The sequence below is a fragment of the Acomys minous genome (genome assembly GCF_964271855.1).
Source record: "Acomys minous genome assembly, chromosome: 11".
Taxonomy (NCBI): domain Eukaryota; kingdom Metazoa; phylum Chordata; class Mammalia; order Rodentia; family Muridae; genus Acomys; species Acomys minous.
Genome location: NC_140492.1, coordinates 36,986,313 through 37,014,240, shown reverse-complemented (window position 1 = coordinate 37,014,240; position 27,928 = coordinate 36,986,313). Strand labels below are relative to the sequence as shown.

Sequence of the window (27,928 nt, the reverse complement as noted above, 5' to 3'; positions counted from 1 at the left end):
AAATGTCTAATCTAAGCACGAAGACAGTGATTCACACCTTTAATCCCAGCACTTGGGTGGCAGAGGCAGGCAGATCTCTGAGTTCTAGTTAGAGACCAGCCTGTCTACAGAGTAAGTTCCAGGACAACCAGGAATACACATAGACCCCTTGTTTTGAAAAATCCAAAAAGTACGCACTCCCTCTAATTGCTTAGGTCAGTGAAGGTAGCATAATCATTTAAGAATTTTGTTCCTAAAAAATTAATGGTAGCTGGCAAAGGTCTCTTACAGGCCTATAGAGTACTAGCAGACAGTGCTCGGGACATTAGTGGAAAAGCCACCTTTATCATTATTATCAATAACACACATTTTGTATACCTGTGCAACACTGTGCTGAGTTCTACTGTGAACATATGTGCTGTTACTTATATGGAAATAATTACATATCGTGTGTGTGTGCGTGCGTGCGTGCGTGCGTGCGTGTGTGCGTGAGTGTGTATGTGTGTGTGTGTTTTAAAGTGTGTGCTGAAGCTTGTTCTTATCCGGGCTGGAAACCATCAACAAGATTCATCAACAAGATAATTCAGAGAAAACTCAATAGATGCACCCTGTCACGCAGAGTGACACAAGTAAACATACAAAGAAACAGATTTCTTTGTTAGCTTCAGAACAGACTGCTGCTATTTGCTCTTTCTAAACTGTCATACAATTGTCAGCTTAAATCATAGGTCTTGATGTACAGTGAGATTTCCCTATGAACATCTGGCTAATAGCCAAGCAAAAGTACATAATTTAAAACACTCAATCAGTTTCACTCTGAGGCATTTAGTGTAGTGTTTAATAGCTTCTCCAGGGACAGGAAAATTACAACAGCACATTGTTTTGACATGAGCTCGAATGAGTCATTGCTTGTCACTACATTTTTGAGGATTTGGCATTAATCTTCTGAGAAAGAGAACCTAAACATTTGCAAGAAATGCCATTTTCCCTAAACAGTTTAGTAAAACAGGGCTACTCTTTTCAGAAAGCAGTTAGAATGCAGCCCCAAAGGAAAACACTATTCTACTCTAATTAGGGGCCATTCTGTTTTCCCAACACCACCTCCTGGGAAAGTTTTAATAATCCTTTGAAACCCAGTCCCTAAAGCAATGTTAAAGCTCATCAGAGTGTTTACTCTTTACAACATGTTACTAGACAGTAAACAGAGGCAAATCTCAAACCAGTACCACCCAGCATTCCCACTTATTATTCCTGCATGCGCTCACAATTTCAACACAAAAACCGGACTGACTTGAGTTTGAACTCCTAGCTACTGCAGAGTCTAGACTCTGCTACCTGCATACCTCACGCCTTCAAGAATGTTTGAGGACCTAATCAAGGGCAAGTTTACTTCCCTGCGGACCGGTGGTTCTGAAACTGCTTTGTACACTGAAGTCACCAGGCGTCCTGTATTGAGCAGCCAGGTCAGAATCCGGAGATGTAGTCATCAGTGCTAATGCGAGCTCTCCAGGGAATCCCAGTGTATAGCAAGGTCTGATGAGGAGGTTCATGAGAGCTAGCTAGTGTTAAGCAGCTAGATGCTATATGCCTCATTTAATTAACACAACAGTCTACAAGGAAAGCACACCCCAGTACCCTCAAATTAAATGGCAAATTGGAAATAAAAAAGATTATACAACTTGGATGCAAAGAACTCAAGATGTCTCTGTCCACGACTTAAGTATTTAACTTGGGTTGTGGGATGTAATCTGTAAAATCACAATCAAGGAGCAGGTGGGAGTCTAAATGTCTGCCCTTAGGTTTCAGAAACAGTATATTTCATGTGTAAGTCCTCATGCTTTGCCTTAGACAGAGTTTGTGGAAACATACAATGGAAGTGAGGAAAGTACTAGGGGAATGGCAATAGTCACAAACACAAAATCTGTACATGAAACTGCTTTTGGTTATTTAAATTGTGTAGTCAACTTAATTCACGGAAAACTTTGTAAAAAGAATTAGAGGGAGTATTTCCAATGATTTTAAAATATATAATTTTTACTTTTAAGTCTAGTGCATTAATAATGCTTATTAAGGTTAAAGTATGTGTTACAAAGTGACCAAAACACCCTTAAAATATAATCATGTGATAAAGGAAATAAAAAATGAGCTTTTCAAACTATAACCAAATGTTCTGTTTAAAATAAGTGATGTAAATAGAGATTAACAAATATCAGACATTATTTTCTTTTAAAAGATATTTTTAGATGAAAAGAAATGACTTTTCAGTTTCAGCCTCTAAAGAAATGAACACATAAAAACCCCTATCAAATATAATCAAAAGCATATTCACTATAGCTGTTGTGAAAAAAGCAGTGCATACCTTTTTTTAGTATGTATATTCAAGCTTTCTTGGTTGACATGAAATTGCAGTAGCAATCTGACTTGCACTAGTATTACTAGTTATCTAGAAAAAAATAGTTCAAATTGCACATACATTTCTATGAGCTCTTGAGATGCAGTGTCTCAAGAACAGTGTCTTTTAACTTCCCTTTCTGAGGATATTTCTCTTGGTGTGTAAATGCATGTGGAGGCCAGAAGTCAAGTATCTACTTCAAACACTGTCCATCTTATTTTATAACATGCGTCCCTCACTGAAGCCAAAGCTCCACGAGCTCCAGGGATCTGCCTGTCTCCCTTCTCACCAGCGCTGGGATTAGACACATGCCACCTTGCTCAGAGACTCAAACTCTGGTCCTCATGCTTGCATTTGGCAAGCACTATGCCAACTGAGCAATCTCTCCAGTCCTTTCTGGATATTCTTATATGACCATCTAAGTCACATTAAAACAAAAACAAATACAATCTGTTTTTAATTAGTCACAGTGATTAGAAGCACAAACAACGATTTAAGCAAGAATACTAGACATTCATGAGTATTTGTTCAACTTTTGCACATTATAGAATGTCCTCTCCAGTGAGGGCTCAAAACAGAGATCTCTGAAATCCTAGGAGCCACTTTGAGGGAGGTAGGAAAGGGCTATGACAGAGAAAGGAGAAACTGAAGAACCCAGCGCAGAATCTCACTGCTTCCTGAAAGTCTGCAAGAAGTTTGGTTTGCAGCTTTTAGTGTACAAAATTTTCCTAAACTACATTGCTACCTCTGTATACCCCCAAAATAAATAATAAAATAAAATACTCTGTTTGTTTATCCTTCTATTGTCTTGGCAACAATATTAGCCTTTAGAAAACCAGACTACTCAAGTTCTTTAAAAAAGAACAGAAAATTCAAATTCTGATGTCAGGTAAATGAACATAAATTCACTGAAATACACAAATCTAAACTTTAGGCTGTTTATTGTTTTGTTTTGAACTATATTTATTTATAGCCATGTATTACAGGTATGCTATTCACTGTACACAGTCATTAATTACCTGAACCATAGAACAGCTCGGCAAACTCTTCTGTAAGGAGCAGGTAGGAAATAGCTTAGGCTCTGTGAGCCAGATGGTTTTTAGTGCCGCTGTCAGCTCTGCTGTAGCAGCAGGGAAGGGGCCAGGTGACAAGTAAATAAAGGAGTGTGGCTCTATTCTTTGCAATTTTGACCTTGAAATTTGCTTTTTATATAATGGTCAAGTATAGTAGGGTAAAACGTTTTTTGTTTGTTTGCTTTTTTTTTTTTTTAAGTATCTGCAAACTTAAAAACTAGTCTTAGCTTGTGGGCCCTAAAACTTTGGCAGTGGCCTACCTACAGAAATTAGTGAGGCCTTTCATAAATTTGTAACTACACATATTATTTTTAAGGCATGACGGTAAAACACACTGTTTAAACTAATAACCATAACAGAGGGGGGGAAGACAGCAGGCAGAGTTGGGGTTTCCCAGCACTGACACAAATCACAGTTAGTTATATGCCTATTGAGTTTATACAGTATTAGTCTGAGTAAGTCCTTCCATAGTGCTAATAGCATTGTCTTTCACAAGACCTAATCAACAATAATACCTAGTGAATTTTCCATACAACTGGCAAGTTTTAAATAAGCAGTTAAGAGTTACTAAAACTAAAATTAAATGTCACTAGATCTTAAGAGACAGCACATTAAAAAATGGTCTTTACCACAGTCCTTTCTGCACAAATTTTTTTTAAAAAGGAAAAAAGAAACTTACTTTTAGAAGCAAATCACCATGTATCTTTCTAGCACTCTTCTCTATAAACTACAATCACATTTTAAAACATTTTCTATTTGTCTTGTCTGACAGATGACTGGAAATGGGCCTCAGCTTCCTTTTGTATATGTTGGGGTGAGGTGGGATGTACAATATTTTGTGAAACTTGTGTTCTTAGGTACCTTGTAGAATCTGGAACTCTGCATAGCAAAGGTTTAGGTACGACGACGATCATAAAACCATAAATAGTCTTTTGAAACACTATTTGAATAGAGCCTCCCTGAATATAGTAATTTGTGGGCCATTTCTCTCTTCTACAGTCATTTTGAGGACTGTTTTTTGGTAAATTGCTCTGTTTTCACTATTTTAATAAAGTACTGTTAGCAGGAGTTTGCTCTGACTTCCCCATTCCCTTTTCTTATGGTAGGTACAGGAAGAATCCAAATGCGACACAGAGCACGTAGTTAGGAAGACAGACAAGGTTATCTCATGGGGGGAGAGTGGACAGTGACTCAAGAGATCGCTGTGCTGGCCAACAGATCTTCGCAGGCTCAGTACTGTTTCTCTAAAGTCTCTAAAACACACAGCTTTCCTGAGAGAAGTTCTCTAGTCATGTGCATAAAAGCATCTGTATTTGAGTGTAAGACAGAGGACAACAGTACCTCCTTGTTCCTTCCAGGATGTCTCAGGCTGGACAGTATAGTGTGAGCGTTTAGATGACTTAGAATGTCTCCCCAGGGCCAGGACCCAGATCCCACTTTTCTGACCAGTGACCAAAGTTTCTCAGTTTCAGTTCCTGGTTCACAGGCAAAAGGGGTCCATTATTAATGAACTGCAAATCCACTACTACCTTCCAGTATCACAGATAATTAAATAATTTCTCAATTTTATTCTATCTAAAACTGTATAGAATTTTATATAAATATATATTTATTCACATATAATTATATATAGCCTTACATAATTATATATTTACATACATACATACATACATACATACATACATACATATATACATACATACATACAGCTTAGCTTGTGGGCCACACATAGTTGAGAGGGGGCTGGCCAGAACTTAGTGCTAACTTCTGGAATTGTGACTACAAATAAAGCACTCCTAACAGGGGTCTATCCTTTGGGAACTTCTTACTCAAGGACTCGGTGTGACACTTAAGGATTAAGGTGACTGCAGTTCATGAAGAGACAAGTAAGCAACCTCCACTCCAACCAGAAAGAACACATTTCACACAGAGAAATGCAGTACGAATGGGGCATTTGGGCTTTTAAAAGTAAAACAGAACCTCTGAGAAAAGCATAGCAATTAGGTAGCTAACATTGGGGCAACAAATTTTCCCTGGCCTTCCTGTTGCCATATGCCTGCCATCTTTCCTCTATAGTTTCCATTTGCTGTTTCAAACATATGTTGCCACTTATTTGCCAGGAAAGGAATCTCTGACCTACTCTTTATGTATGATGAAATGGCAGACGGAACGGAGCCAGAGACAGCACCATTAACAGTTATTCACACTTCTGTTTTCTCTTAACTTCCTTTTCTCTAGTTTATTCCTCATATGCTAGGAGGGATGTGTAATCATAAAAACATCCGTGACTCATGCTTTAGAATATGGAACCAAAGCAATTCCCTGAGAAAGCAAATGGCTCCTCCTGCCACAAAGCAGCCTCTTCTACAAAAGGAGCATATCTAACACTCAGAGCTTGAGCAAACAGAGGTGAAGTGCACCTTTGTCCAACTTCCATCAGCCCCAACATAGCTTTCTTTTCTCGTCATCACTGCTAGAGTTTACCCAACATTCACAGCCTTAATGAGGCACCTGTTCCATGGGCAAGGCTGCAGGGAAAGAAAATATGGCAGAGATTAGATAAGAGGAAGAAGGAATTTTCCACCAAAGATGAAGGGAGCTGAGGAGATACAACATGGAAGGCTAGCACAGCATCTACAGTAGTAAGAAATAAAGGCTCATTTTAGTTTCCATTAATTGTTCTATTTTGGTTTACTGAAATAAGTATGGGACAAGAAACACTGGCATTGCTATGCTATTCTACAAAACAAGCAAGTAAACAAACAAACCAAACTCACCTTAAATGATAAGCAGCAGAAACTACCAGAAATTTGTCCTGGTAAAAAAGACTGTCAACCAAAACATTAGGCTTTGTTCATGAGAATTAAATCAAATACAGTGCCTTGACACTTGAACAGTCCTCAGACACTACCACTTAAATGTAAAGGGATATGGTAACAAACAAACAAACAAACAAACAAACAAGCCCTGCTAAGTGATAACCCGCTGAGCCTGTATCATCCCTTAAAAGAGGGGGATGGCAGCTTTTCCAGGATGAACACTGGGGACCAGAAGTTATTGAAAAGAACACGATTTAGTGCTTTTGCTGGGACAGCAAATACAAAGGCACAGTTAAGTTTCATAATACTGGCTATGTAAAATATTTACTCACACATTCTCTAGGTTACGAACACCTGACTTGTGAATGTTCCTTCTATATAAAAAGCCCACTCACCCTCCACTCAAAAAGATGACACCTGATGAGCAAGATCATTTCCAGAGCTACTTAATTTTCTGCAGGCCTGGCTGGCCTGCGGCTGCCATGGAAATGACAGGGAGGTATTCACCTGGAATCTAAAGGGCGAACCTGGAACACATTTGCTAATAAATATCATATTTTATGTAGCATGCGGGCTCTCAGCTGGTTCACAAAAAGCTAGCTAACCCAAAATATAGCCTAAAGCCTATACATTTGCAAGCATATTGCCCTCCAGTGCATGCTGTAATAGTCACAGTATGTATAAATCTCTTGAATTATGCTATTACTATGTTACAACATCACCATGCCATCAGTTACGAAAATGTCAGGTCTCAGTTTTAATGTGGGCTTGTGTCCTTCTGCTAGAGTGAGAAGCAACGCCAGTCTTTCAACATTGCTGCTCTCAGAGGGAACTATCTTACAAGTGAGCCTTTCAAATAGCCCTTTTGCAAAACAGGGAACTTCCTACATTTGTTAAGAGTATTTACTTCTTCTGTCCCTGCTATAAGAAGGCAAACTGCTCTAGGACCCGAAGTGACACTCAGTTCAGTATTACCATATTTTTCTTCCATGAGCAAAAGAAAGTGGGTAAAACCCCTAACCTTTAAAAAACACTAAATTATAAGAAGAAAAAATAAAAGGAAGTAGTAATCGTAAGTGGAAAGGAGGGAACAGCACAGCAGGTCACAGAATTAACCGGGCCAGCAGCTCTTCTGTGTAGCTCTGACAGCAGAATGAGCATACACCCACACTCACAACAGAGAGCGTGCCCTGTGGGCCACACTGCCAGCTGCTTTTGCTCTTTTTCAGATACAGAACTTCTACTGCATGGAAAAGACATCAAGTGATTTATATGCAGTGCATAATTGAATTAGTTTGGATCCAATCTATTTTCTTTATATCCACACCTTTCCAGCCTACATCCTGTTGTAAATTTCTTAAATTAGGGATCTGTCTTACTTTCTACCAGACAGTGAAACATAGTGCGTTATAACAGAATGTAGATGAATAGTGCAGCTGGCATGGAAGGAACTAGTTTGCTGCTGCATGGTACATGCTGGCTCTTGGTTAACTGGCTTTTCCTCACCTAAGATCAGACTGTACAGAATGCACTTTGAAAGAATGCCTAGTGTCTGGTCTGCCAGCTTCAAGGAGAGGAAAACACAGAGCAATTAGTAGAAGCATCTGTGAAGTCAGCAAAAGAGGGAGTGGATTGTTCCCACCTTTGAATTGTTTTGGTAAGCAGTAAAATTTAATTTAATTTTTAAATGTGTATATTTTATAAAGAGGATTCTATCAAACAGAAATCATCCTCAATCACCACAGAATTTGACTTCTATATGAAAAGAATCAATTATAGACAAGAAGTGGTTGTGGAGATTAAAGCAACTGGAGAGGCTTTCATGAAGGCAATGAACTCTGCACAAGCACAATGAAAGAATTAGCTATCTGCTTTCATCAAACAAACAACATAATTATTCAGGATCTACTATGACAGAAAAAAATTTATAAAATCTTCATACTTTAAAGAGGTAAAATTTAGTTAGTCTCAGATCTGAAGAGGACTCTAATTTCCATAGAAAGTGAACAATATTCCTTAGTTTACGGTTAAAAAAATATCCAGATGCTAAATTTACCACTAGGGATACTATACACATAAATTAACTACAAAGGGGAGTGTCCCAACAGGCTCAGGACACCTAAGGGGAAAGAAGTAAAGCACCCTGGCGCTTCACCTGAGGAAGGCCCTGCCGCCCCTCAAGGTGGTCACACTCTCACCGTCCCTAATTTAGTTTTGTGGTCATCATCAACAGGGTCTCTACACTTTACAAAGTGACAGAGCAATGTAGCACTCAGAGCTTACACAGCAGTGAAGTCAGAATGACTCTAGGCCCACAGCACTCCCACAAATATGGTCATGTATGCAGCCAGGCTGGAGAGAAAAGGTAACTGACCTACAGGGCAGCCACGTCACTCTCCTATCTTCTGGCCACTCTAGATAATACGAGAGGAAGGTAGCAGCTTCCTGACTCCTAAGGAGGTAACAAAAAATAGACACTTTATTCAGGTGAGATGTTAGGAATTACAGAAGTACTTTTGCCAACAGTGAGACAATGAGACCATCAAGCGGGTAGGCCAGAGCCATAAGACCTAGAGAAACAAAGGCAGCATGCCAAGACTGGAGCGTGGCCCCATTTCTTTCTCTGACAAGGTAAGGGTGCGTGCGGTGTGCATGGGTGCATGTGTGTGCGTGTGCGTGTGTGCGTGCGAGCATGTGTAGGGTAGGAGTTGACGTGTGAGACTGTGATACCTTTCACCATTGTTTGAGCTAATGAGAGTCCACTCAATCTGGTAACTGTGGCTTGAGGCATACTTGCCACTACCATTTGTTTGGACACTTACACTCTGGACCACTTGAAGAATCCAGTAAACTATTTTTAGGATAGTATTCAGTAGAGGAGAATAAGTTCAAGTTGCCAACGCCTCTACTCTCCAGAGACAGGAAGCCATCTTGCATTACACAATCCTTTACACAAAATCAGATGCTTGTCTAGTAATCTAGGACTCTGTGAAAAGCTGCCCAGTTCAAATTGGTTTCCCCCAGGAAGCATCAGCTACATGAGAAGCTTCCCCCTGGAGTGCACAGGATGAGACTTCAACACCTACTACCCATGAGGGCTCCTTACAAAGCCCAGAAGAAGCTTCCCAACCTCTCACAACCATCGTTCTATGTTAAAGACTAAAATAAAACACAAACATTATTCTACTCAATGGGCTATATCTGAGAAAATACTATGTGATTTGGCAGCTAGGGAAAAACTCCCACCAACTGTCTATTTTATATAAATTGAATGGCAATGCTGAGATGCACACCCTTGAGACAGTATCCTAAAGTCCAGCTCTCTATATAAAGATTCTAGCATACCAATCTTCTGGATATTTCTTATATAGTTTTCAGGCTGATTTTTCAGTACTGGGTTGTATGAGTCTAATATTCAGCTGCTGACAGTGACATAGACTGGCTATCCTCAGGCACACACAAAGACACACAGACACACATACAAACACACACCTTAATATATTTAAAAACAAGTATTTAAAATACATTAATGTGATGGCAAATCACTAAGGGTGACCAAAGTATGGCATGACAACCTAGCAAGGCAAACAAAACAGCAAATGTGGCTTTTTCTTGGAGAATATTTTTAAACTGTAGGAACTTAAATTTTGGACCTCGTGGTGTGACAAGTAGCATGGGACAAGTGTGATAGTCCCACAGTTCTCCTAATCCCAAACAAGACAGTGATCACAAAGAGCTCAAATGTCAAATCAGGTTAGTTTAGAAGCAGGACCAACTGCTGGGGACTGAAAGGACAACTGCTTTCCTTGCACCCTGGCATTGAGAGTGGGAAGGAGTAATCCCAGTGAAGTAGATGTGAACAATGTAGCCCACTTGAGAATTGCAGCCAGACTCAGTATTTATGTGGGTGGTCCAAACCTAAAACCAGAAAACAGACAAAACAAAAACAAACAGAACAACAATAGCATGTGTTGACGTTTGTACAGAGCTTTGGGGCTGAAAATATCCCCTGGTACAAACAAATGGAAATCCTCTCTGGTAGATGCTCCATTCAACACAAGGTTCGAAGAATACCTAAATAAAGAGTTCTCCATATAGGAGCTCATATTAAAAACAGAAACACAGAAACATGCTTGAAAATGGCATACAATAACTGACACCCAAAATAGGATTAGATTTACAAAGTCTTCAGACTCAAACTATCGGACAGATGTGAACTATGTTTCATCTCCTTAAAGAACAGCAAAGGAGTTGACAGCATCTGCCTAGACAAGACACTTCCCAAAAATAGTCGTACTAGGGGTGAAAGCTTTGGAAATGAAGTATATTATGTCAACCAAGCAATAGAACTAGTGAACAGGACAGATCTGAAAGACTTGCAGTCTACAGCCATATCACCCGGGACACACCCAGTCTCACTCAAAGGACCTAAGCAGGGTGTAATCTGAAAAGGCGGACAGCTGGAGAAGCTGACAGAAGAGTAAAGGTGTGTGAAAACAGAAGAATAAAGCTTAACAGCTATCTAACCTAAGTGAGTTTTTAAGCAGAAACGAGTGAGCACTGATCAGAAGCCATATCTGAATAGGTAATATTGGCTAAGAATTTTCTAGAACTGAAGACACCAATCTACAGAATCAGTGAAATCTCAATGAAAATTAGGAAGAATAAAATACATCTGTACTTAAGCACACCACACTGAAACTAGAATATAAGATAAAAGTCAGATGATAAAAACAACCAAAAAAATAAAGGAATGACAATTCGATTGATGACTATTCAACAGATAACATGGTAAGCCAGAAGTATGATAATATTCTCTATCAACTAACAGAAAATCAGTGTCATCCAAGAAGCCTATACACAGAAAAATCTTAAGAGTAGAGGTGAAAGAAGTTCAAATAAATAAAAAGAGAATGCACAAAGAACAGACATCCACTTTAAAAACTTCAAAGGAATACATTTGTATTGATGGAAATTGATCCCAGATGAAAAACAGAACTATAAGGATGATAAACAAGCAATTGTAAGTATATTGGAGCATCTAACCACCATCCTTAAAACTATAACAGGCAACGATGCCCCGTGGAATTAAAAACATCTAAGCCGGCATCCAGTAGGACCGTGACAGTGATGTCCTGTGGAACGAAGAACAACTAGGGTATGTGACAACAAATTACAAGTGTGTCATTATAGTTTAAAAAAAAAAAAGGAAGAGGATTAAAACACTAGGCATCTTAAGATATTAGGATTTGAGATGTGAAAAAAAATTGACAGAGTAAATAATCCCCAACAAAACAGAGATACATACGAAGCTTCCAACGCACTTAGGAAGGAAAACCAACAACATTGCAGATCAGAAAAAGCCAAGAAATTAGACACTAACAACAAAGCAGCAATAAATATTAAAAAGAGAACAGATAGGGGCTGAGGGCTTTGTTCTTCAACTGCGAGTGAGGGGCAAAGGCAGGCAGATATCTGTGAGTCGAAGGCCAGCTTGGTCTACAGAGCAAGTTCCAGGCCACCCAAGGATATACAGTGATACCTTGTCTCAAAACACATACACACACACACACACACACACACACACACACACACACACACACACGAAACTAAACAAACTGGCTGTTCTTCCAGAGGACCTGAGTTGAATTCCCAGCACCACAGCAGTTTACAACTGCCTGTATCTCCAGCTCCAAGGATCTAGCATCCTTTTCAGGTTCTTAGGGCAGCCACATACAAGTGACAAACGTACATATGGCACACACACAGGTGTACACACACACACACACACACACACACACACACACACACACACCAATTACCATAAATGCCATTGCTAAGAGACAAAGATTGTAAACGGGAGTAAAATAATTCTATCAACAATAACTCCTAACCATGTGCTGTCTATATAAGATTTACCAGAACACAATGGAGTAGAGCTAAAAGTAAAGAGTCAGAAAACAGGATGAAGTGAGCAACTACAAAAGAAAGTTGTTTATATGCCTACATTGATAGAAGACAAAATGAACTGTAAGGTAGAAACCATCTATAAAAGAATCAGGAGTTTTTGAAACCTTAAAGCCCACTCCCAGTAAGACACTTCCTCCAACAAGGCCACACCTCCTAATCCTTTTCAAATGGTGCCACTCATATGAGCCTATGATGGCCATTCTTATTCAAAACAATATAGAATTCAAGACTCTAGATAAAGAAAAAAAAGAACCCAAAGCCTGGCCTTTGTCAGAGGGGGAACAGAGATGATAGTTCTGATAGTTCCGGAGTGATCCTTTCCTAATTGCAAATGTCCCACAAACAGAAAGCCACTGATGACTATAAGAAGTTCATGAAGATGCACAGGAAGTGCAGACCTTGCATAGGTGAATATCGACAGCCTCCTGGAAAGCACATACCCACTCACTAGGCAGACAGCCCCCAGACAAATGGGCTGCTCACCTGTTTTGTTTGCCTGTGCTTTAAGTTGTTTTGGACATAGGCTGTTCCTATGTAGCCCGACCTGGCCTTGGACTCTCAATCCTTTTCCCACCACCTCTCTCGTGTTGAGATTTCAAAAGTCCAGCACACATCTGTCTGCCTATTGGACTTTGCAAGCACCAATACTGTAACCTTGTTAAATGAAACCACAGTCAGCTTCCTATTTGGAGGCAGACTTGTCTTATGACAACTATTGAATCTTATTTTTAAATATGCTGACTTGAGGCTGGATAGATCACTTATCAGCACTTGATCTTGAAGAAGACCTGGGCTCAATTTCCAGCACCATGTGGTATTTTACAACCATTCATAACTCTTCATGTCCTCTTCTGACCATCATGGGCACCAAGCACACACATGGTACACATACATGCAAACTCTTAACACATAAAAGACATAAACCTAATATACTTAGATACTTAATATATTTAGAATGAAGTTAAAATGCATCCTTCAGGGCCAGAGATCAATCTGTTTCTGCTTCTTGAATGCTAGGACTCAAACTGTGTACCGCCACTGTCCTGCAACGTAATGTATCTTTAAATACATCCTTCATTGTATAGAGTAGGCCCAACAGAAAAATGAATGAGAGTCAAGTGATACTGGTATTTTTCTGTCTTTCTTTTGTTTTTGTTTTTTGAGACAGAGTTTCTCTGTGTGAATTTTGGCTGTTCTGGAACTCACTCAGAAAACCTGGTTAGCATTGAACTCATAGAGATTTTGCCCTCTCCACCTCCCATCCCCCACCCCTGGCTGATAGTGGCATTTTCTGACTCTTGAAAAGATACCTATTTTCGAGCTTAATTATTGAGTACAAACTGGGTACAAAAGGGCTAGTTTTTCTCCACAAATATTTTTCCTTGATAACAAGTTCTGCTTCTACATGGAAAGCTCTGTCAAACTACTTTCTTTACAAACACATTCCTTGAGACATGGAGCATAATCTATTTGACAAAGGCTCTTTTAAAAATGGACTAGATAAAACACTGAGGACAGTCTGTACTGGCAAGAGACAAGAAGGCTAATAGGTCTTTTCCGTCTCTAATTTCTGTGATTTGAGGGTTTTTTACTCCTACAGTAATACTTGTTGAGTCCAACAACTTCTCAAAACTATTATTAGTTGCCAAGGAAACACAGAATGTTTGTCAGAATAAATAAGCAAATGGACTGGACCTAAATAGCAGGCTTTCCTACTTCCCATGCAGTGGTGGCATCATGTTATGCCGCTTCATTCTCTCCAAGCCACTCTGCTCACCTACTTGGCCTGCTTGCTCATAAGAATACCACATCTATGTCACAGCATGACATGGGGGAAAAGAACAGAAGACCTCTGTTCCACACCAAATCCTTACTCCATTCAGTGTAGACGCCATGCAATGTTAGGGGATAGCAGGAAGCAGCTGGGTTTGTGACAAACATAATTAAAATGTATGAATTTACACCCCCACTACAGTATGAAAACATTGAATTGTTAAACAGTATTCATCTGGCAGAATTATGTGTCAATTTTGTTTTTGTTGTTGTTGTTTTGTTTTGTTTTTCAAATTATGAAGATACCTATTAATCCTAAAATGAAAGCAAAAAAAAAAAAACTATTTAAAATTAGTTCTTGCCCCCCAAAAAACCACCATTCACTAATAAAGTACTTCTCCCACAGCCTCACTGTTGCTGCACTTCGTGTCATCAGCTCTCTGGGGTGTAGGCTGCTGTTTTAGACAACCTTTGTCAGCTGAAGCATGTGTAGAAATAATCAAAGGGTGCCACGCAGTGATGGTGAACACCTTTAATGCCAGCACTACGGAAGCGGAGACAGGAACATCTCTGAGTTCGATGCCACCCTGGTCTACTGTCTGCAGGCATGAGAGGGAGCACAAAAGAAGGAAGGAAGGAAGGAAGGAAGGAAGGAAGGAAGGAAGGAAAAGAAATAATCAAAGGGCTTCTGTAAACTTCAAGGACTACAGATGCCCAAAAATATAGGCTGTACATTAAGAGTGAGAAGGCATACACATATGTGTGTGTGTATGCATGTACGTATGTATGTGTGTGTGTGTGTGTGTATATATATATATTACTCTTGGAGCACAGTAATTGCTGCCCTAAACAAGAGTAGTTTTGGGAGTATCTACATCATCCCACCAGGCAGGTATCACCCAGGGAACAGAAAGAAGTGTGAAGGGAGTCTACAGTTGCTTGCACAGTGCTCAGTCCTCAGCTCTTGTGTGGGAGCTAGAAGGTGTGGACCAGCACCATGACCCAGATCCGTGGCAGTTTCTTGGTGCTCAAGGGCAAAGCTGCTTTGCTTCAGGGCTTCATGAAACTATATTAGCACTGAGGGTGGTTTTGTTGCCAATCCAAATTTAACCAAAACCAATGGGAGGACTATGAAGCTTTACCTCCCTGAGCCATCCAAGTCTGTCCCTACTCTGTTCAGGTTACCAATCTGGACCAGGTACATATATGAAGTTTACTGCCGGCCTTTGTTCCTAACACACACCCTTTCTTATCTTTGGGGTTTCAGTTCGAAGATGTTCTGCATATGCCTGAAGCCGAGGTAGCAGGGTAATGCTGAACCTTGTATAAATGTTACTCTTCTTATGTACATATATCTCTGATAAAATTTAATTCATAAATTAGGTATAGCAAAAGATTAACTAACAATGACAATGATAAAATAGCAGAATAAATCAATATACTATAGTAAAAATCTTTTAAGGCTTTGGGATTGTTTCCACTTAATGTTACCAAAACTATGGTTCAGAGAGGGTAGTGTTTTTCAATGTATTATATCGGGTCAAAAAAAGGAAACACATCACATTCAGAGGTGTGGCTACCACCCACTAGGCTAGGACAAGGCTCATAGGTAGCCAAGAATACTACCCACTTAAAATGAAGATCATCACTGAAGGTATGAGCATTTGAAAAAAGCTGCTTCTCTGAGAAAATCACTGTTTCTCTGGCACATACTGGGATGACAGAGAAGAAACAGAGGCAAGGAGAAGTACTACCTAAAAACTAAGACCAGATCACAAAGAGGATTTGGTTTGACATGTTTAACAGCGTGCATTATTTGCATTAAATAGGATGATGCTGTACTTATGGCTAATAATGACTGGCTTGATTAATGACATGGGTTGCTGTGATCATCACAAGAACCTCCATTAGCTTGAACCACATGAAATTAAACCAAGGGAAACTATCTGTGACCACAGAAGTTCTTTTCAGGTGGTATAGTGCTTGCCTAGCATGCAGAAGGCTCCAGGTTTGATCCCCAGAACTGCCCAAGGCCACCAGAGGGGAGCAGGTCTGTAATCCTAGGCAGGCAGAGGCAGGAGGAGCAGCTCATTTAGATTATGAGTGCAGATTACTAATTGCAGAAAAAAGTCTTACCTTAATTTGCTAATATGCTTACTTTATGGTAACTGACCAGAACTAGGCAAGAAAGTGAAATTTCCTCAGCCTATTTTGGTACAGAAGTCCTATCTAGACCGTTTTTGTAATGAGTATGTGTTAGGAGGGAACAAAAATTACAATTCAAGAAGAAATGTCATAGGAAGAGGGAAAGCAAAGAAAATCCACTCATGAGCTTCTGAGAGCCAATGATGCACAGCAAATGCTGGCTGGAGTTTGCAGATACAGCAGAGGTACGCTGCTGTGTCTACTTCACAGTGCTTGACTTCGACCTATAAGAAAATCTCTCTCGTGCTCAAATTTTATTAGTGTTTATGTCATGTTGCTGCCACCTCCTATAAAGCTGTCACATATGCAATTCCATGATGTGTCCAGTGTAAAAATTCCCATAGGGTTATTTAATGCACAACTAGGGTAGCTCTGGTGTGAAATTCACAAAGACAGTGAGTGAGTCTTGGCTTTCCTGGTTCATCACCTAGTCTGTAAAACAGTTGTAAACATTCATGTATTATCACAGTAGTCCCTTGACAACGATAGACACCACTGAACCAACTTCCAAGATTACATTAAAAAAAAAAAAGCTTCATCCCCTGCTTCTAACTGTGATTACCGTGTAGCCTTGGTTAAGAGACTTCAGTTGGAATGTGTTTCTTCATCTGAAAACTATGGATAATCCTATCTCAAAATGTGTTGTAACGATTAAACAATGGCGTGCACGTAAAACTCAAAGGATGGCCACTGGCACAATGTAAAAGCTCAAAAAAGGGAAGGTTTCCGTTAGTTACTGAAGATGCTGCTTACATACCACGACCTTAGTTGGAAAGCTAAACCACAGTGGCCCAAGACCAGTGCCTCAGGGAGCAACAGGGCACCAAGTAAGGCTTCAGAAACTTGCTTCAGGAACTGTAGACAAGTCTTGCATGTGTCCAGTTCTCTGTGTTTAAAATAGAATTACAGAGAAAGAGGAAATAATTTCACAGAGGATATAGGAAGTCAATGAATGAGAATAAATGGAAAGTATGAGTGCAAAACCAAGAGAAGGAAAATAGGGGACAGTGTAAAGTGTCAGGAAATTTTCACCAACAGGAGAAAAGCACAGCAAGCTAGCAACTGCTCAATCTTAGATAAAAGCACTTTATGCTGTGAGTTCACGTTTCATGAGGCTTTCATCAGTCACTTATCTCATTAGAAATAGAAAAGGCATAATCATCTCAATGGGTACACTTAGCAAGTAGAGGTGCATCAGAAATGAAAAAGATCACAATGTGCTTCTCAAAGGGAACTGTAGTAAAGCTAGCAAACCAACATCTAATATAGACACAATCCTGAAAAGCAAATATGAATTATGAATTTTAAATTCAGATGAAGGGTGTGTGTTCCCTTGTCTTTAAACAGCTGTATGAAAGACAGCTTGGCTGTCTCGGGAGATTCACTTTTCCAGTGAGCCCCAGTAAAGCAGAGGATACATGCTTACTTGGGGGCCCTTGCTCCCCCACATCACTTCCCTGGATAGATATTCTACAACCATCCTCTCTCACACCCACCTCCAAAGAAACAAGCAGACCATTTTCACTATTCCTGCTTGGCAAACATATGGGAACAATAACGCCATAGACATGTACATCATAATAGGAAGCAATCCTATTTCACTGTGATTTAAAAGGAGGTTTTAAATAGACTCGAGCTACTAAAACTGCTCATCTGAAGCCTGCAAATGAGGCTGGCACATCTCTAATTTACTTAGCAGATGCACAGATTTGGGATATGGCTCTGGAGGTTACTTCTCTTACTGGCGTTCAAAGTAACTAGGGGTTCAGCGCTCATTTACAAGGAAGATTTCTATACTAGGAAATCTGTCCCACATTAGAGGATAACAGATCTAATTCAATCATATTTGGCCAATGTTCTCCTTCTTGTGTCTTTGAGCTTTTGTCTTATTTGGTAGGTAGGAGAACAGCAGACTAAAGTTGGTTCTGAAGTTCTATTTTTATACATTGTCCTGCAAGTACACACAAAACATTCAATTTCTTCAAAAACATTTTTCCTGCCAAAATAGCTGAGTTGTAACTGCTTTCATTAAAACCCAGGCACAGAGAAACGGGAAAAGAGGAGGTCCTTTCACACAGAAAAATAAGATTTCATCTGGCCTTCCCATCATCACTTGTAGAATTGTTTGGTAGTTACATCATCAGGAAATAAAATACTATCCTCTGAGGACCCCTACTCTCTACAAAGAGAAAAGAGGTTTGAAGTCTACATGTCCCAAATTCCGACTTCTTTTTCTCTCTTGCCTCCCCCAGAAACCCAAAAGAAATGTAACAAAATGTATTTTAAAAGTTTACTCAAGAATCAGGGTGTGCAATTTAAGAACTTAAAGCAGCAACTGAAGTTGTGAGAGGCAGAAGGAGGGTCAACCTTGACCCTCCAAGATCTTGGGCAGCTTGGTAGGAGGCGCGGGTGGGTCGCCTGTACCACGCCGGGAGCGGGGGACGCACGCTGCACACACTGCCCGTGTCTGCGGAGCTGCGAGGGTCGGGGCTGTCACTGCCCCGCCGCCCGGCCGCACATGCGGCGCGCCTTATAAGGCTGAGCGGTGACGTAACGCCCCTAGGCCGGCGCGCCCGGCGTCCCGCTCGCATTGTTCGGGAGGCTCCCGGAGCGCGCACAGCCGCTCGCAGCGCAACCGCGGCCCGGCTCGCAGCCCGGCCCGGCCCGGCCCAGCCTGGCGCCCGCAGCTCAGGTAAGCCCAAGAGAGAGAGCCGCCGCTCCGGCTCCCGCACGGCCACCGCCCCGTCAGCGGCAAGTGTGTGGGTCGCGCCCCGTACCGGCTCAGCTTAGAGCGGCGGGCAGGTTCGCGGAGCGCACTCAGTGACCGCCAGCTTCAAGCCCTTTCCCAATTCAAGAACTTCAAAGTTCTTGCGGGTGGCGGGGAGAAGGCGCGATTTAAGTTTAAATGGGAGGTGGCAGTACGGAATCCAAGGCTTCCCTAGAGGTTACCGGTACTGAGAAATCTGAAGGGCTGGGGACTTCACTTTCTTATCTCCTCAGGACTTAAACTCTTTAAGCTCTTCCAAGAGCAGAGTGCGAAATCCTGACATGTGGGATTGGATTTGTTAGTGTCAGCTTTTTCGTTAGCAATCTTAATATAAAAGCATTCTTATATTAAACAGCGGAAATACGGTTGGAATTAGTAAGAAACTAACCTTTAAAATAACTTTTTGATGATACAAAAAACTTTTACTATTCTGGCTCAAATGCATGTCAACCCGTACAAGGAAGTTGTTCGTTTCTAGTTCTTTCTACTTCAGCTCTACTTGTAAAGGGCAATCCTCATTTAAAAGATGAAGTGATCGCCTCTAGAGTAACATTCTAGATAATATATTTTAAAAACTAAATTTGAAGGTAGCATCTACAAAATACTCTTAATCACTGGCATTTTTAACCATAAATAATTACACCTAAATCTGAAAAGGCCACTGCTATTATAAAGGCTTCAGTTAGAAACGAACATTTGGCAGACACTGAAAAGCTATATATTTTACTTTACCTTTCAAAATAACGATCAGCAGAGGAATTTTTTAAATGTCAGGTTTAGCACACTAGAAGAAGAGATGGGAAACGACTTCTGTGCTTTTACCTGATCCGAACATACAGTGTGGAACAAAACTTTAGGAACCAAAAGAATTATTTCCCCTTTTAAGTAACCTCTGTTTTCCAAGTTTACACAATTAGGAGCTCAGAATCCATGGGCTACCATTGCTATTGACTTAAGCTGAAAGGCTGGAAACGCTTTCATACCCTTGGCACTGGAAAGACCATCAAGGCTACTGTACCATTCCGATGTTTAACAGAAACGAACCACAACCATTTTGAGGGACAAATGTGTATTTTATTTGTATTTGTCAGTGAGAGGGAGACTTAGATATAGAACTTAAGACTGAAACAGTATAACACACCTTCCATTTTTGCTGCCTATGGGGTTTTTTTATTTTGTCTTTATTTTATTTGGAAAAGTAAAAGGCTATTTTTTCTATGCTAAAAATAAATTACATGTTGTCTGGTCTGAAGATAAGCTAAGTAAACTGCAAGTTAGTACTAAGTAGTATAATTCCTCCAAACCATCAGCTCAATCCCTGGGAAGTCTCTCAGCAGGAAAGGAAGGGCCAGCTGCCAGGGCTCTGTGAGGATGTTTGGGATATAGGGTTCTGTGTTCAGAAGATAAGGAGGAATTCTGTTTGTTTGTTTGATTTTATAGACAGTGATTGGAAGCTCAATGATAGTCTGCCTTAGGGAAAAGGTATTAGAACTTTCTGAAGTAGGAGAGGAGGGAAACAGAAACCATCAATTATTGTTTGAGCTATACCCAAAGCACCATCTGTAACATTAACTACAGCTCAACTGCTGAAAAGCAGAAACCTGTCCAAACCTACAGTGTGTTTCCCAGAGTCTGCCTTTGTTTTTAAGTAACAAACACTTTTTAAAACATCCAATCACATGCTTTTTCATATTACTTTTTAAAAAAGCTATACTAACCTTTAAACATGCTTTAGAGAAACTAAGACCTCTTTTAAAACTGAAAGTTAAACCAAATTTATCATGGATACACTACGTGAAAGTGGGCTGTGTAGCTGAGCATTTTTCAGTTCTTAGGACAATCTGCACAATGGGAACTTTTTTTTAAAACTTCAAATAAAGTACACTGCAGTCTTAGGCTTAGTAAGTTCATTTCCCCTGTTACAGCAATTAACATAGCTGTTAATCACTGGATTTCTGCTGTGCTTTCTTAATTCTGTGATGGACTGTAATAAGGGCCAATGTGAAAACACGAATCAAGTGTTTGTCTTCATTTTCTAGTCTTGTTGCAATGTCAACTAATTTCCCATTTCTGTCTCTCTGTCTCCTCCCTTCTCCCCCTCCCTTCTCTCTCTCTCTCTCTCTCTCTCTCTCTCTCTCTCTCTCTCTCTCTCTCTCTCTCTCTCTCACACACACACACACACACAGACACCTTAGAATTTCACTTTATGATTTCTGTTCCAAGCAAAAAATTACCTCTGGTAATAAACGGAATTTGAAGTTGAAAAAGTGAGAATTGAAAAAATAAATTTCCACTGATTCTTTGTAGGTTTTTACAAGTAAACAGGAAAACAAACAAAACCCAGATCCTCTTAAAGGAAAGGGGGGGGGGGCAGGAAAAGACTGCATATTGTGGGGCACTCATCAGAACAGAAAGCAATGTTGGCTCAGCCTCCCTGGGTACCCAGAAGGTGCCATCTGTGGCTCACTCAGAACTCTAACACACTCTACACCTTATCCTCTTGGGCATATCATTAACTTCAAGGTATCCTCCGTTTATGTAACTTGTGGTGGGCCAAGACTGTTGCTTCACTTTCAACTGATGCTTAGCTTCTGTGAACTCTGTTTAAATAATTGTTGAAGAATAAAGTACTGCATCTGCAGCCAGCATCACAAATGTTCAAAGCAGCAATCCCATGGATGCTTCTGCCATCACCGCAGTATTTCTGAGCCACCAACCTAATCACATAAATCACTACAAGGACTACTAGGATCTCCTCTGGCTGGTCATGTGAAGTGAGGTGTGTGTGACATTTATCTTGAATCCTTCTATGAGACTAAGTGATTGCTGATAGCTCATCACCAACACAGCTGAAAACTCTTCCACATCCTTCTTTCTCACTAAGATACAGACTTGAGAATCTCTTTCCCTCACTAATCTGCATTAACAGTGCCTCTGACTGGGAAAGCTGGGCAAACAAAGCCGAGGGGCCTTGCCAAGCAAACTTTCTTAGCCATGAGATGAATCCTCCCCCTCTTCATGCTGGTGTGAAATGTTTCAGTAGATTAAGACAGGATCTCAGCAGTTGTGACTCAAGAACAGTAAAGAACACATTAGTTGTTTTCTTTCTCTAACCTAACCATCCCCGCATTCCTGTGCGCAACTGGTTCCCAAATATGTCTAAGTCTTAAGGATACAACTATTTTATGATGACAAAGTTAAGGAATGTTTGCACAAGAGAGCAGTAGGGAGGTATGCAGAGGAGAAAGACAGGTGATCGCTGGGAAAGACAGGTGCAGACACACCCAATTTCTTGTTTCTATTTGTAATTACTTATTCTAGTCCCAAGGTCAGTTATCAGCAAAAGACAGACTATATTACACCAGAAAAGCAAACGTTTCAACCACATCAACCACAGAGATGCAGGCCTTACTAGGTCCTAAGTGAGCATGGGCTACCCCAGGAGTGTGTGTGTGCCCGCTGGCCACTAGCATAGCAAAGAATGCCAGCAGGACTTCACAGCTGCAAGTGGCAGCGGTCATCTGATCCTGACATTACAGAAGACACTGACATCCTGTGTGACCTGCACCAGTGATGCTGAGCAACTCCCAGGCAGAGCCAACACTCCTCCGCTCTTGGACTGTAGCCCACCATTGAGTTTCTCCTTTAATTAGTGCTCACAAGACAAGCAAACAGAAGCCTCAGAACTGGATGTGGTAATTTGGACATAAAATTCATTAACAAAAAGGTGGATATGTTCTCATTAATAACTAATAAGAGAACAAGGGAAAGGAGTGAGATGCAGTCAATACAACTTAACCAGGCCATCTGGATGGGAAAGGCCACTCTTGACTTGGAGGTGAGAGGTGCTAAAGAGAGTGTGTGCTGACATCATTCTGAACTGACCTGACAGGTGACTTGTTAGTACCAAACAGTTTCTACTACACCAACCTCCTTGGCTGTCAAGAAGCCCTCTTTCAAAAATCAGAGGCTTAAGACCTGCAAAACACTCGCCTCATGAAACGCAGGCCCCTTTGAAGTCCACTTGCAACTGGTTATACCTCGATTCCTTTACCCTCACCCCATGCATTGCCACATGTATCATACATTAACTAGTTTATTGTCTGTATCTGGGATTATAAAGTAATTCAGTATTGCTTTTACAGCCAGCTTTCTCCCTAGTGTCTAGCCTTTATTAGTAGGTGTGTCACTAGGACCAGAAGGATGTTGAATAAAAGCATGAATAAAAGACCTACAACCCAGAAGCTTCTGATTTGGGAAGAGACTCCTAGGCCAATGATGGGCTGAGGAAAGGCCCTCTACATTTTGATCACATGTCCCAAACAAATCTCTGCCACTACCTGAGTTAACCACAGAACTGAATTACAAATAAAACAAACAAACAAACGAACAAAAAACAGTTAGTAGATCAAGTCAAGGCAGTGAAATCTTTGAACTCACTGTGCCAGGCACCCTGTGTACACAGACTATGTCAAACGCCTCTTAGCTCTTGGGCCCGTCTCTCCATGTTTCTTTTAACTCCCTCCCCCAAATACTGAGATTGAGCGTGGTGAGAGAGCACCAGGTGAACTGCCGTAGGGCATGAGAGAACAGCACAGTACAGCGGTTTTGTCCTTAACGAAGAAGGGATTCCTCTGAATTTCTAATCTCTGCACCCAGCTGTGGGCCTGGAAGGTGCAGGCATGTGGCCAAACAACTAACTCTGCAAGTAACTGGAAAGGATTGGACTAGCTTTTCCTATGGACTTTGTCTCCAAAGTTTCTGTGTATACTTTCTATATCTAAATTTCCATGGGAGGTGTTTTTCTAATTCCAAAGCTAGGCAACGCCACTGCCCACTCTGAATCCAGTGCAGGCCTTATAGCTTGTTGCAGAAATAGCAAACTTCACAAGATGAGCTGGCCAGGGACAGCAAGCAAGTTCACCACGCCACTAACCTCTTAGTGCTGCCTAGCTCTGCACTGATGAAGAACAGGATCACCAGCGTCTTGCACACAGGCTTCAGTTGCCCCCGCTCCCATCTCAGCTTCTCCATGAAACACTGTAGCTCACAGACATTAGTTGTTTATAAAAATTAAGCAATGCAACTACACACACACATACACGGGGGTGGGGGTGTGGGGGGTGAGGTGGATGCATGCTTTTGATCCTAGTACTTGGGAGTTAGAGGAAGGAAAGGCGGAATCCAAGGTCATTCTTTGGTTAAAGAACCAGTTCAAGACCAGCCTGGACAGATACTCCACTGTCTCCTTCCCACAAAAAACTTAAACAACAGAATATAGCTAATTGTTGAGTGTGCTTGCTAGTGACGCTACTGGCACAAACAGTAGTGGTGAAACTAAAGAGTTAAGAATAACAGGTTCTGCCATTCATTCACTGGGCCATCCTCTTACACCCTTGCTTTCCCCAAACCTCATAAAAGTGACAATGCCAGCTACCCCAAGTATCTCAGTATTAGGGGGACTACTAAATAGTGGGCAGTAGCCTTTTTGAGAATTCTGATCAGCATCTGTAAAAACTCAGGGTATTGATTTGTCATTACAAATACATCAGTTGAAGAAAGTGCAGGTCAGCCTAACATAAGGACATCAGCCCAGCAAGAGCTCCAGATCATTTACAGAGCAGCCTTAGGGATAAGGGTGGCCCTTCAGGATAGGCTGCTCAGACAGAAGCAAAACTGCTTGATTCATCATGTCTTGTGGCCCACTAGTCTGGGAACAAAAGTTTAAAGGTGAACGACATTTCCCTCCTCTTTAAAATTTTTAAAAAATACAAATCAAAACAAAAACAATCTCTTGAGCAGTTCATAAGAGGAATGTACAATATTCATTGCATTTGGACCATCTGCAACTATTAAAACTTGAAGAAAGGAACGGCTAGACCCAAGAGCACATGGGAAATGTCCTGGGTTTTGTTGGTTTTTTTTTTTTTTTTGCTTTGTTTTTGTTTTGTTTTTGCTGGACCCAAAGGAATGCAGAGACACTGTCTAAGTTGCTTAGCTTTAGCTTGTTAGTCTGCTAATTGAGAGCAGCAAAAAGAGGTGAATCATCCTGGAATTTGTGGGAAATGAATGCACTTTGGTTACAGGGAAGATCACCCTTTAAAAATAGCTTCATCTCAATCACTATCTACATAAACACTCAAGTACTCCGTCATGTATGAAATAGCATATCATCCTCAAGGGAGGTGGGAGGCATTATGAAAACATCTCAATACATAATAAATTTTATATAATAAGCATCTAAAATATATATACAACCATGTATACATGTTTATACAACAGTATGGGGACCTATTAGATAGAGGTGATAGCTTTGTCAAGGGATTTGTGGCTCCACTCATCTCTCACTACAGGATACTCTGTTGAGTCTTCTTACAATCTCATTGAACACATAGGTAGCGCATAAAGACAAAGAGTCGAAGGCAAAGGTAAGGCCTTCTGACCATTTTCTCCTATCTGGACTTCATCTAACTGTGCCTCCAAGTGTTCCTCACCTCACAGGAAAGGGAGAAGCAACAGGAACAAGAGCACTCTGTTTCCTTGTTCTAATAAAAGGAAATTCTGAGACCTTTAGCTCACTCATCCTAAGAGGCTTATTATTGCCCAAGAAAATGGTTCTTCTTTTATATAGGGTTTAAACCTAAATGAAGGGTAGAGAAGTATCATTCCTTCAAGATCAAACAACATGTTAAAACAAGTTAGAGAGCAGTATAAGACAATACTGAATAGATGTCATAAAACTAAGGGCTGTGAAAACTGTAGAATGAACAACTCAAAGAACTGTTTACAAAGGTAAATGTCAGTGGACTTCTGAATGGAACAGTCTAGAGATACTGGGTTTATTCCTTAAGAGCCTACGATGAAAAGAACCTAAAGGAAAAAATTTAAACCCAAAACACACACAGTGATTACTTAACCCATTAGTTAGCCTTCACAGCAACCTGGACTTCATGGACAGGAAGACGGCCTACAGTGTTAAGGTGAAGGGATTATGGGAGGCTGAGGAAACAACTGGCATCGCTCTGTACCTAGCACAGATGCTCAGGAAATGCTGTCCATTGCTAAGTTATGCCTGCTTTCCTACAAGGCTCCCTACTTGCTTGGGCTTACTGTTAGCTTCCAGCAGGCTGGGAGGATAGGGGTTGCCTCAGGACCCAGGAAATGCTTTGTAGGATGCAGCCTGGAGGGGCTTAGGTTCTCTGACACCCAGCAATGAAGTAAAGGAATGAGCTTCCTGGAGAAAATCTGTTGCTGATCTAACCTCAGCCACTCTGAGGATGACCTCTCCTCAGGAGGAAAGCACAGCATTCCTAAGGGTGTCTTGTCACTTAAGGAAGACCCAAGTTGCTGAGTAAAGTACGGAAGAGAGTGGGTTACACAAAAGGCTTAAAAACTAGCCTGGAACCTGTTTAATGGTGAAACTTGACTGCACCTCAGCCTCAGAGGCACACAAATGAAAAGTTTGTGAAATGAATCTAAAACTTGGGCTAAAGGCTTATGCCTGGATCTTAGACACAGATAATTACATTTTCTTTTAGGAAACTAACAGTCTAAGTGCCTCTCCCTTGGGTGTTAACTTCTTAGTTTTATGTATTTTCAATTTAGCATGACATTTTAAGTGACAGAACAGTAAGATTTACTTCTTTGCTTTTAACTATACCTATAACTGACTACAAATACTTTCTATATAAAGGAACAAAAATCAGAATGCCATAAAATTCCAAATAAGGTTCTCAACATAGTCAACAAGCCAGTACGGCCTGATGAGGCATACGATCTCTTGACTATTAACCTGTGTACAACACTAAACAGGAAAGGAAGAGGAACCTAAAGGTTGCTGGAAGCTTTTGTTTTATGGAACTGAGGTCTGAGGATTGTCCAAGGCTTTCCAGAATCTTAGTCATGAAACTGTACTGCTTTCTTTGTGTCTGGGAAGGGGGGGGAGGGGGGAAAGAAAGCCCAGCAGTAGTCTTGAGAGAATCCTGGCCTAGCATTTCCGCCTATTAGAAATATGGCTTGTTAAAACTGGTTTTCAACTGTTTACAAACTCTGGTTTTGCTTTTCTTTTTTTTTTTCCCCTTAGTAGTTTATTTATTTATTTTTTATTTTTTGTTTTTGCTGTTGTTGTTCTTGTTTTTTTTCAGGGGTTGGGGTAGGGTTGAGGGTTTCTCTGCGTAGCCTTGGCTGTCCTAGACTCACTTTGTAGAACAGGTTGGCCTCAAATTCACAAGAGATCTGCCTACCTCTGCCTCCCAGAATGCTGGGATTATAAGCATGCGCCACTGAACCAGGCTTCCAGCAGTAGCTTTTTAACTAGTTTGCCTGCTCTTAAAATTCAAAATTAATGTAAACTCTAGTATTATAGATGGGTATTCATAAAACAAACAGATAAAATACACTTTGAGACCTCTCTATTTCTGCCGTAAGTTTACCATTCCTTGCGGAGACAAACATAACTAAAATGTCTAACAATTCACTCAGGGACAAACACAAAGGCAGAGTCAGCCAAACAAGTTTAGATACTGAGATCCTAGAGTGTGTTTTGGAGAACCCCTCCTGGATGCTGATGTCTTGATAGAAGTGCCTAAAGTACAGTCAGCTACAACCAGATGCTTATACCATTGCGTTTTCTGAGGGCCCAGAAATGGCGGAAAATGAAAATGTAATGCAAATTACTCTGGACTATTGGTCAAGGGGAAATTAAGGCTCTGATGACCAAAATAATTTTTATTTTTATAGTGAATACAAAAGGACGTACAAAATAAAAACACAAGGCAATAGTTACCTGTGTTCTGATAGATTTTTAGGAAAGAAAAAAAAAAAAAGCAAAACAAAAACTTGTCCTGCCTGTCTGAAATTAGGCTTTACATACGGACTTAAACTTTAGCTTTCCAAAGTAATAAACTAATGCTTAGGTTCTCAGGAACTAAGAAAAATTGCCTAACAGTGG

The 27,928-nt window shown here is 40.6% G+C and overlaps 2 protein-coding genes across 6 annotated transcripts in view; one reads left to right on the top strand and one right to left on the bottom strand.

Moving 5' to 3' along the window:
- Positions 1–27,928, bottom strand: part of CMSS1 (cms1 ribosomal small subunit homolog) — a 293,718-nt gene that overhangs the window by 227,393 nt on the left and 38,397 nt on the right. The gene's annotated exons all lie outside the window — the stretch shown is intronic.
- The window catches only part of FILIP1L (filamin A interacting protein 1 like), a 240,945-nt gene that overhangs the window by 177,143 nt on the left and 35,874 nt on the right, over positions 1–27,928 (top strand). Inside the window, exon 1 of one of the 4 annotated variants that reach the window (XM_084801232.1) lies at positions 18,719–18,903. The exons of the other annotated variants lie outside the window; for them this stretch is intronic. The gene's annotated coding sequence lies outside the window, so the exon portion shown is untranslated. Of the gene's footprint in view, positions 1–18,718; positions 18,904–27,928 lie in introns of those variants that run through there. 4 annotated transcript variants of the gene reach the window in all.